The sequence below is a fragment of the Schistocerca cancellata genome, chromosome 9, assembly GCF_023864275.1.
Source record: "Schistocerca cancellata isolate TAMUIC-IGC-003103 chromosome 9, iqSchCanc2.1, whole genome shotgun sequence".
NCBI classification, from domain to species: Eukaryota; Metazoa; Arthropoda; class Insecta; order Orthoptera; family Acrididae; genus Schistocerca; species Schistocerca cancellata.
The window spans coordinates 312497194-312509038 of record NC_064634.1 but is presented as its reverse complement, the minus strand read 5'-3'; positions in this window follow the sequence as shown (position 1 = coordinate 312509038).

Here is an 11845-nt window from a genome sequence, read left to right as displayed (position 1 = left end):
TTTCCTCAGGCGTTCACGCGTGTGATAACAAGTAGTGTGTCTTGTTCCCTAGAACCTGCAGCCTTCTTCCGTAGTGATTTGATAGTTGTGACTTGTTTTCTGTATTCCTTAAACTTGTCTTCAGTGGTGTTTGGTGCCTTGATCTGGGTGAGGCCGAGTTTGGTTATTGGTATCTTGGTTCACTCTTCATCGGCCGATATTTCCCATTATCTCTGCAGTTGGATCTGACCGTTGGAAATCAGTCAGATTGTCGGTCGGTCGTGAACCGTCCCTAGGTTGTGTTGCCTTTCGATTAAGAGTTTGTCGGCCTGGCTGCCTGTCTCACCTAAACGCGCGTTAGTGTTACTTCCCAGGCCGATCCTTAGAACCTTCTGAGCCCCGCTCCTTGTGTTTCACATAGTGATTTCCTTTTAGTCTTAAGCACTCTGTGTGGGCTTCAGCCTAGTTTTAGCTTATTAAAATTTCCAGGCTTTTCTTCTTAGGCCTTAAGCCATAAAATTGTTTTCTGTATGGTGTGTAGCCTTCAGCCGAGTTTTAATCTCTCTTAAATTAAAAATTCAAAATCCTTGCCTTGCCCTTAAGTCATAAGCTTGTTATTCTTCAGTACGAGGCCTTCAGCCGAGTTTTACAGGAAATATCTTAAGATAAAGCGTTCAGTCTTTTCAAATTGAAAGCTCTTCTTCCTAGGGCTTAAGCCGTTAAATTGTTTTGTTGATATGCGGCCTTCACCCGAATTTTCAGCCTATTTAGATTAGACTTTGAAAATCTTTGTCTCGGCCTCAATCCGTATCACCTTTCTTGATTAATGTGAGGCGTTCAGTTGAGTTCTACAGGAAAAATTTAAGCTAAGGCTTTCAGCCTATTTATATTGGAGATAATTTTTTTTTTCTTAAGAAGTGAAACCTCCAGAAGAACTCCTGTACCTCAGTTTCTTGCTTAGGCCTTGTGCCTTGGATTTTCGATGTGGCCTTCAGAAGATCTGAATTAAGTCAAAGGAGGCCTTTCGTTAAAACCTTGAGAGTTTTTATTCTTGTCTGTGTGATTGTCTGTTTTAAGAAATGAAGTTTGTAGGTTGAGTGCAAGTGACAGTAACTTATTTTGGCCCCGTTCCACAAATATAACCTCATCCGCTCTGCCCTGCTAGCCCAGGCGTTTCACAACCTATCTGCATGCTAGACATACTGGAGCTACTCCTAGTTATGATCTGGATGCGAATTCGTGTAGCAGCAGAAGCACTCTCTTGGTTATCCCAGCCACCCTGACTGCAAATTTGTACGTCTGTCTGGTGATTCGACCTTTTGTGCTGCCATTCAAGAACAGCATTCCAGGAAGTGTTTTCCAATAGGTTAACGCTCGCCTACATAGCGCTGGTATCATCCAACATTCTCTGCACTGTCGATATGTTGCTTTGGTCTGCTCGATCACCAGATCTGTCTCCAATCGACATCGGACGACAACTCCAGCATCATCCACAACCAGCAGTAATCGTCCCTGTATTGGCCGACCAAGTGCAACAAGCTTTGATCTCCATCCCACAAACTGATACCCAGCACCTGTACAACACAATACATACACGTTTGCAGGCTTGCATTCAACATCCTGACGGTGACGCCGGTTATTAATGTACCAGCATTTCACATTTCCAATGCCTAATCTCACTTAAATTAGCCTGTGATCTCGCAATGTTAGTCACTTTAATGTGTTACCTAAACGTATTCTCAGAATATCATTCCTCTACATTAATTATTTTTTGCTGTCGCGATTTTTTTCCGTCAGTGTTTGACCGTTGTGGACAACGGGAAACTTCTGAGTCAATCTCGATGAGTCAGCGTGTGAATTTTTATATACTGGAAGGTAAAAAGTTTGAAAGACTTCAAAGACATATTTGTTTGTATAAGTGGTGCTATCAATTATGCTTTTGTTTGGCTTTATTTTAGTAGTATGATTTTATATTTAATGAGTAGAGGTCATACTGTGGAAAGTGAAACATCGACTGACAAAGTTTCGAAGATCCAAATACGAGGTGCGACAATAAAGTAATGAAACTGTGAAAAAATGTTGCTTACCGTTTTAGTCACGTTTAGTGTTGTAGTCCCCTTCTGATCGCACACACTTTTTCCAGCGCTTCTGCCATTGATGGTAACATTTCTGGAACTCATCTTCTGTAGTATCCTCCAAGACCCTCGTCACAGCTTTTTGGACATATTGTGTTGTTTGAAAATGGTGTCCCTTGACCGCCGTTTTCACTCTTGGAAAAAGAAAAAAGTCGAACGGAGCGATATCTGGTGAATAAGGTGGCTGTGGTAGTACTAAAATTTGTTTTGAGGTTAAAAATTGCTGTACTGACAGAGCAGTATGGGATGGCACATTATTGTGATGCAGAATCCAATCTTTCTCATACCAAATTTTCAGTTATTATTATTATTATATTCAGTTATTATTATTTCTCGATGTTCAGTTCTTCTGCAATCATTTTCACAGATAATCTTCGATCACATCATACAAGTCACGAACCCTGTCAAGTTGACATCTGTCCATGAGGTTGATGGTCATGCACTGCGGTCTTCATCTTCAACATCCGTTCTGCCTTCACTAAACATTTTATGCCAACGAAAAACTTGAGCTCTTGACATAATCTCCTCTCCAAAAGCCTTCTGAAGCTTACCATAAGTTGTTGTCGCATTTTCACCCAATTTAATGCAAAAGGAAATGGTATAACATTGCACAATATTATGCGGTTCCATTTCCGTGACGAGAGACACAAACACATATTAACTTATTACAGCACAACTCACGACTGAGCAGTTGCATCGATGTGCTGCTTGGACTAGAAGCAGCTTATAGACCAAGGTCAAAGATATTGTGCCTACGCAAGACTGCAGGGTTGCCACATCTTGCAAAGATAATCAGTCTCATTACTTTACTGTCGCACCTCGTATGTTACTTTCCTGGAATAAATAACGCCATCATTGCTTCCCATGTCTTTGTAGAGTGGCAACCAAGAGTTTAGCCATTCCTGCTTCTATTTTGGTAGAACACGATTTCAGTCGCACAGGTTCTGTCGTTTGAGAGGAATGGAGTACAATAAGTGGCCAGATTGAGAATGAGAATTATTTGGTGAAGTACTCACTGCAGTGCTTAGTTTTCTCATATATAAGTACAGGAAGAACAGATTTATTTTGAACATTTAATTTTCTGTCGGTGCTTGGCAGAACATGACAATAATATTAAAAAGGGAAAACACTTCCTAATGTTCTCAAAAATAATATTTATTTTGTCCCTAACCGACTTCTCAGGCTATCTCCAGGTGACAAACAAATATCGCAAACACAGATAAGCATGATGTGCGACTTATACCATTATTAGTTGAGCAGAAAATACAAAGTGACAAAGTGTTTACATAAGATACATAAGAGAAGTTTTACAATAATAATATTAAGTAAAAAAGGGTGTAAACATAGTTTTATGTGGAGATACATAAAACAAATGACGAAAATAAAATGAATTTACTCTTTGACTCTAGTAGTTATAACGAAAATTGAATTTAACAAGGGAGAAAATGTGAACCGAGTCTGATACTAGGCTGCCATCTGTGTCATGGGTTTGTAGACTTCCAGTATTTCAGGATCTTTCAGCACTTTTTGACGGAATGTAAAACTTCCCATTCTACATAATATGGATGGTTCTCTGCCAAAAGATGACCAGCAAAGGTCGATTCTTTCTTCTGTAATCGCCAACTTCTCTTACGTTCACATAGCCTGAATGCCACTGCTTTGCTGACTGACCAGCATATGCATTTTTACAATTCTTGCAAGTGATTTTATATTTAACACTCTCTGACAAGGGTTGCATTTTGTCTTTACTATTGAATAAAAACATTGATATGTTATTGGTACTATAAAATTCAGGTTTGTAGCTGCGACACTTTAACTCTTTTGTAAGGTTGTCTGAAATGTTGTCAAGGTATGAAATTTTGCTCCAGGCTTTGAAACTATCGAGTGATAGCTGTTGGACAGCTTACAGAAGTGGTGTGGGTTTATTAATTTTATTTTTTTAGCAGAATATTATCAATCAGGGCAGAGCTACAGCCATTGCTGGAAGTAATTTTTTGATGGTTTGTAGGTCTGTTTAAAAGGCTGATGTTGATAATGGAACAGATATGAGGCGATGCATCATTGAATGGAAAACTACATGTTCGTGGCTGTGTAGATGCTGGGAGCTTGCAGGGATTACTGTATCAATAGCTACGTTTCTTTCTGTAAATGCTAAAGGCATTTTTATTTTAGGCTGAATCTGGCGCAGAGAGCTTACAAGAAACACCAGATTCCTGCTTCCTACCCCTTGCTTGGTAAGACTGTTACCTAGATGAGGTATTTTATCGTAGCAATGTTTATAATGGATGTATTTTTATTACATTTTATTTAATGTGAGAGGATCAGCCTTTTTGCAAGAACAAAATCATTTTATTGGATTTAATACCCAAACATGTTTCACCACAGTTGTGGCATCCTCTATGGTTTTTTCCCCTTTATTTTTTCTGAAATATATACAGATACACGATAATTGTGGTGAAACATGTTGGGGTATTAAAGCAAAACAATAACTCAAAACAATAACTGTGTTGTTGTAAAAAGGCGGATCCTCATTTACTTCATTATTATTTTTCTGCAAGCATTGGAACAGAGCTCAAAATTTCAACATGACAGTCAGTAAATATCTTACACTATGACTACAGTTCTTCAGTGTGAAGTTGTTGCCATAGTTAGTTTATAGTTAATTAACTGGACAACTTGTAAATGTCTCCTCTGTATTATAAGATGTTTCTGTTACTCTGTGCGCACTGTCAATTTGAATTTATTTTTATTTGCGCAATAACTTTATTTTTGCATTATTTAATCTGATTAGATAAGAGAATCTGTAACATGCAATATTTAATCTTGAGCACTGACTACCATAGTCTTAGTGTTAGAATTTATGTTGTGACCTGTCAGCTACTCTTGAAGCGATGGTTCCAGGAACATGCTAGTAATGTTTTACCTGTAAAATGGCGGCGGCCCCTGGTCGAGGGCGTCGCTCCTTTCACGGTGACGTTTTGTGGGATAATGATGAAGAAGAAAGCTGCAATCAGTCATGTTGAGTTGTACGCTATTACTGTTCGCTTTGCCTTTTCGAAACCAACTGTTAATACAAAAAACTAGTACCGACTGTTCAATCCCGTTTAATCATCTCAGACGTTTTTTCGAACATTCTGTGCACTTTTCTGGCTAATGTCTTTTATTTACGGTACTTTTATAATCAAACAGCTACATCAAAGAGACACTGAGTTGAGTGACAAATTTAGATACATACTAGCACACAAATTTTTTAAATTATCTATACTTTAATAAAAATGTGAGATGACGTCCGATGTTCGAAATGTAAAACTAAGCGTGACTGCTTATGCTATGTTAAAATAGCTCTGGCAGACTTACATTATCCTACACACTTAGTACGTTGCAAGTGGCCGGTGAAATGTTCGAACTGAAGATCCGTATTTTACAGTAGAGACCTCGAAATATGCCAGCTGGAGTATGATTCGCGCACGTAAAAAAAAAAAAAAATAAATAAATAAAAGCACACACACACAGGAATCTCACAGAAAATATGAGCAGTTATGCGAGGAACCTACAAAGGGATATTTATTTTGATTATAGGCACTGACTTGAAAGAGAAGTGGAGGGGTCGGCACCCATCCATTTTCAGTATGTTCAAGGGGCTTGCTTTAGAAAAGGGGAACGTTATCACTGTACTTTCGATAAAAGAATGGAGATGAAAGAAATTGACGTTCATCCTTATTAACAACATACACATTATTCCTATCCTCTGAATCATACCCCTCAAGCCATACACTCATTGAGCTCAGGGAACATAAAACTTTTAAAGTAACTGAAGCGAGTCACACGTATGTGGGACGGGAGGAACTAGGTCAAGAGGAAACTGTTGAATATGCAACTGTTTGATATACTTGCAGAGAAATGACTGATATCGTTATTGTGTTTCGTGGATAATGATGATGATGAGGAAGTGCCATACTCCGAGGAGCGTAGGGAACGATGCGGGAGACCCGCACCGCCGACTAGGCAAGGTCCTAGCGGAGGTTGTTTGCCATTGCTTTCCTCCGACCTCAATGGGGATCAATGATGATGATGAAGACGACACAACAACATCCAGTCATGTCGAGGCAGGGAAAATCCCCGCCGGGAATCGAACCCGGGAACCCGTGCCCGGGAAGCGAGAACGCTACCGCAAGACCACCAGCTACGGACTCGCAGATAAGGAGAAGCTCTAAACAAAGGTGCCCTATACGTATAGGAATGCCTAGCAATCTTCATTCGTGTCGGCACGTGGCTGAACTTGCGTAAGAAAACCGGTTAAATCAAGGTTAAGTCAAGTAAATTATGCCCGTCAGCGGTCGTAATGATATCACAGCGTTCTTGAGATGAAATTTAGCAACGTGGGAGCAGAGTAGGAATCTATTGAGAACCGCACGACTTTCAATAGACTGACTAGTGCCATGTGTATTGACCGACAAAGAAGCCATGATACCTTAAAAGTGGAGAAATTGTACACACAGATAGTCGGTAGCAATATTAAACGAGTACTGAAGCAACTTGTTTAACCAAGGAGTAACACAGGAACAACCTATCCAAAACAATGGGCCCTACGAAAGATTGTGTGATACCACATGCACGCAGCCAGAATTATTACGACAGTAGTGTGAACCGCAATTTGGGGCGACAAGGAAGCAGACTGCAAGTAGCAGTTCTCTCTGTGACGCTTGTCAACCGACACGATGGCTCGAGACGCGCCGCCGCGGACTGTGCTATTCATGAAGCGCTTGTCTTTCGCATCTTCCATCGACATAAATTCCATTTCACTCATCTGTCGTTACATCAAGCACTCAGAGACGTGATTTCGAACATCGTATAGGATTTTGCTCTCCAACGACTGAGACATTTTTGAAACGCATGCTGTTTGCCGATATAGGAACGTTTGCACTCCACGGTAATGTAAATTTACGTAATATGCGATGCTGGTAACATAAAATTGCCAATGGCTTTGTCGGATGCAACAATAACGGCTATGAGGCGGAAGCGTATGCTGCGGCGTCGCACTATAATACGTACTTCATCCCAGGCGTGGCCGGCCGCGGTGGTCGTGCGGTTCTAGGCGCTCCAGTCCGGAGCCGCGCTGCTGCTACGGTCGCAGGTTCGAATCCTGCCTCGGGCATGGATGTGTGTGATGTCCTTAGGTTAGTTAGGTTTAATTAGTTCTAAGTTCTAGGGGACTGATGACCACAGCAGTTGAGTCCCATAGTGCCCCCGAGCCATTTGAACCATTCCCAGGCGTGTATAGTCATTTATACACTGTCCAGTGACATGGATATGGACACCTGTCACAAACCTGAATAGCAACCTTTTTCTACATCTACATCTACACGGTTACTCTGCAATTCAGACTCAAGTGCCTGGCAGAGGATTCATCGAACCATTTTCATACAACTTCTCTACCATTCCACTCTCGAATGGCGCGTGCGAAAAAGGAACACCTAAATCTTTCCGTTCGAGCTCTGATTTCTCTTATTTTATTATGATCATCATTTCTCCCTACGTAGATGGGTGTCAACAAAATATTTTCGCATCCGGAAGAGAAAGTTTGAGATTGAAATTTCGTAAATAGATCTCGCCGGAAAGAAAACCGCCTTTGTTTCAATGACTGCCACCCCAACTCGCGTATCAAATCAGTGACACTCTCACCTCTATTACGCGATAACACGAAACGGGCTGCCCTTCTTTGCACTTTTTCGATGTCCTCCGTCAATGCTACCTGGTAAGGATCCCACACCGCGCAGCAATATTCCAGCAGAGGACGGACAAGTGTAATTTAGGCTGTCTCTAAAGAGATGTGGGTTTGTCGCATCTTCTAAGTGTTCTGCCAAGAAAGCGCAGTCTTTGTTTCGCCTTCCTCACAATATTATCTATGTGGTCTTTCAAATTTAAGTTGCTCGTAATTGTAATTCCTAGGTATTTAGTCGAATTCACAGCCCTTAGATTTGTGCGATTTATCGTATACCCAAAATTTATCGGATTTCTTTTAGTAACCATGTGGATGACCTCGCACTTTTCTTTGTTTAGCGCTAATTGCCACTTTTCGCACCATACAGAAATTCTCTCTAGATCATTTTGTAATTGGAATTGATCGTCTGATGATTTTACTAGGCGGCAAATTACAGCATCATCTGCAAACAATCTAAGGGGTCTGCTCAGATTATCACCTAGATCATTTATGTAAATGAGGAACAGCAGAGGGCCTATGGCACTACCTTGCGGTACGCCAGATATCACTTCTGCTCTACTCGATGGTTTACCATCTATCACTACGAACTCTGACCTCTCAGAGAGGAAATCACGAATCCAGGCACACAACTGAGACGATGCTTCATATGCACGCAATCTGATTAACAGTCGCTTGTAAGGAACGGTATCGAAAGCTCTCTGGAAATCTAGGAATATGGAATCGATCTGAGACTCATTGCTTCATGGGAATAAAGAGCTAGCTGTGTTTCACAAGAACGATATTTTCTGAATCGGTGTTGGTTATATTCTTGAAGGTGATTCATAATGTTCGAGTACAGTATATGCTCCAAACTCCTACTGCAAATCGAGGTCAGTGATATGGGTTACTCCTGTTTCCTTTCTTGAATATTGGTGTGACCTGTGCTACTTTCCACTCTTTATGAACAGACCTATCGTCAAGTGAACAGTTGTATATGATTGCTAAGAAAGGCGCTATTGCGTCTGCGTATTCTGAAAGGAACCTGATTGGTATACCATCTGGACCGGAAGACATGCCTTTCATAAGTGATTTGAGTTGTTTCGCAACACCTAAGATATCTACTTTTATTTCATTCATGCTAACAGTTGTTCTGGCTTCGAATTCTGGAAGAGAAGTAAGAGTGATTTCAGGTGTGACGCAGGGGAGTGTCGTAGGACCGTTGCTGTTCACAATATACATAAATGACCTTGTGGATAACATCGGAAGTTCACTGAGGCTTTTTACGGAAGATGCTGTGGTATATCGAGAGGTTGTAACAATGGAAAATTGTACTGAAATGCAGGAGGATCTGCAGCGAATTGACGTATAGTGCAGGGAATGGCAATTGAATTTCAATGTAGACAAGTGTAATGTGCTGCGAATACATAGAAAAGAAGATCCTTTATCATTTAGCCACAATATAGCAGGTCAGCAACTGGAAGCAGTTAATTCCATAAATTACCTGGGAGTACGCATCAGGACCGATTTCAAATGGAATGATCATTTAAAGGTGATCGTCGATAAAGCAGATGCCAGATTGAGATTCATTGGAAGAATCCTAAGGAAATGCAATCCGAAAACAAAGGAAGTAGGTTACAGTACACTTATTCGCCCACTGCTTGAACACTGCTCACCAGTGTGGGATCCATACCAGATAGGGTTGATAGAAGAGATAGATAAGATCCAACGGAGAGCAGCGCGCTTCGTTATAGGATCATTTAGTAATCGCGAAAGCGTTACGGAGATGATAGATAAACTCCAGTTGAAGACTCTGCAGGAGAGACGCTCAGTAGCTCGGTACGGGCTTTTGTTGAAGTTTGGAGAACATACCTTCACTTGAGGAGTCAAGCAATATATTGCTCCCTCCTACGTATATCTCGCGAATAGACCATGAGGATAAAATCAGTGAGATTAGAGCCCATACAGAGGCATAGCGACAATCCTTCTTTCCACGAACAATACGAGACTGGAATAGAAGGGAGAACCGATAGAGGTACTCAAGGTACCCTCCGCCACACACCATCAGGTGGCTTGCGGAGTATGGATGTAGATGTAGATGTAGATGTAGAATATTTACTTTGTCTTCTTTCGTGAAGGAATTACGGAAAACTGTATTTGGTAACAGTGCTTTAGTGGCACCATCATCGGTAACATTTCCATCACTATCGCTCAGTGACGGGATTGAATGTTTTTTGCCACTAGTGTAATTTACATACGACCAGAATCCCTTTGGGTTTTCTACCATATTTTGAGATAATGTTTCATTGTGGAAACTATTAAAAGCATCTCGCTTTGACGTCCGCACTAAATTTCGAGCTTCCGTGAAACTTAGCCAGTCTTGGGGATTTTGCGTTATTCTGGACTTGGCGTGCTTTTTTCGTTGCTTCTTCGCGAGACGTGCAGGAAAAGAGTTAATGAGGTTTTGGACGGTACCGACAGGGACACGAAGCCGTGCCGTGCCCAGCTGCACTAAGTTTCTCGGTTAACGATCCACGTCGCATACAGTCCTATCGAAGTGCTCCGACAGATCCTCGATTGGGTTTAAAACCGGGGAGTTTGCTGGTCGATGGAGTATGGTAAGCTTATACCGGTGTTCCTCGAACTATGCACATACACTGCGACGCATTGCGATGTCCTGTAGTTAGATCCCATCACGCAGGGTGAAAACAAATTACATATGGTCGCCCAGGACAGATGCATACTTGTGTGCTTTCAAGCATGACGATATCACCCAGGGAACATTCTTCAGACGACAAAGCTCCCTGCTGGTTGCAGGTTGTTTGTCTTCAGACGTTTCGTGCCGTACACGGCAACAGCGGTCTGTCCGATGCAGCACACATCGCGATTCATCCAGTGGTGTACATGTTGCGCTTGTAACCCTCCCATGCTTGCCCAGTGGCCAGGCGGGCAGGCCGCCGCGCTGCTTCACTCCCAGCCAAGCCAAGCAGAACCCAACCCGGGCAGGCTGCGGGAAACTTACTTGCCTGCCCATATTACTGCTGAGCTGCGCTACGTAGCCGTTTAGTCTGCGCGCGTCATTGTCGTATTATGAACGTTGGTTAAAAGTTTTTATTTTACCTGAGCACCAAAAGAGAAACCCCAACATTATATAATTATATTTATAATTTCAGGTCAAAAAATATTAAGTTTTATTTGTACATTCTCTCTTTACGAATATATTTCGGGTTTATTATCTATATAAATAAAAATGAAACGGCTGGACCAATTCAGCCTTTTTTTTTTTTTTTTTTTGCTGTGCTCGTAATTCACAGGACAAGGTTTTTATGAAATAATATTTTGGAAAATCGACCGAAAAATTGGAAAATTTGAGAAAAACTGAATGTGCATTTTCATTGTGTCCGTGTGTTTCTATTGCATACAATCTTGACGAAATTTTGCACACTATACCTTGAAACCAAGAGGAAGGTCACAGTCTACATAAAATTTCGTAGGGTGCATGGCAGAGGTTGCTTTACCTAACGGAATTCGACAAATTGTACGTTTTTATTACTATCTTGATGAATTTTCTCACACTTGAAATTCAAAGCAGGATGAAGGGCGCTGTCTGCATAAAATTCTGAATGGTGCATGGTGGAGGGTACTTTACTTACACACTTCTACACCAACCTACAGTTTTATTCGGACCTTGAAGAAATTTTGCACACTTGACCATCAAGAAGAACATCACTGTCTACATAATATTTCGGACAGTGCATGGAATAGAGTACCTTACAAAAGATTTTGACATCGTTTGTGGCCTCATAAACACACGAAAACGTTTCCCATGCGACACTTGAGCTCTGTTTCGTTCAAATGGTTCAAATGGCTCTGAGTACTATGCGACTTAACTTCTGAGGTCATCAGTCACCTAGAACGTAGAACTAATTAAACCTAACTAACCTAAGGATATCACACACATCCATGCCCGAGGCAGGATTCGAACCTGCGACCATGGCGGTCGCTCGGTTCCGGACTGTAGCGCCTAGAACCC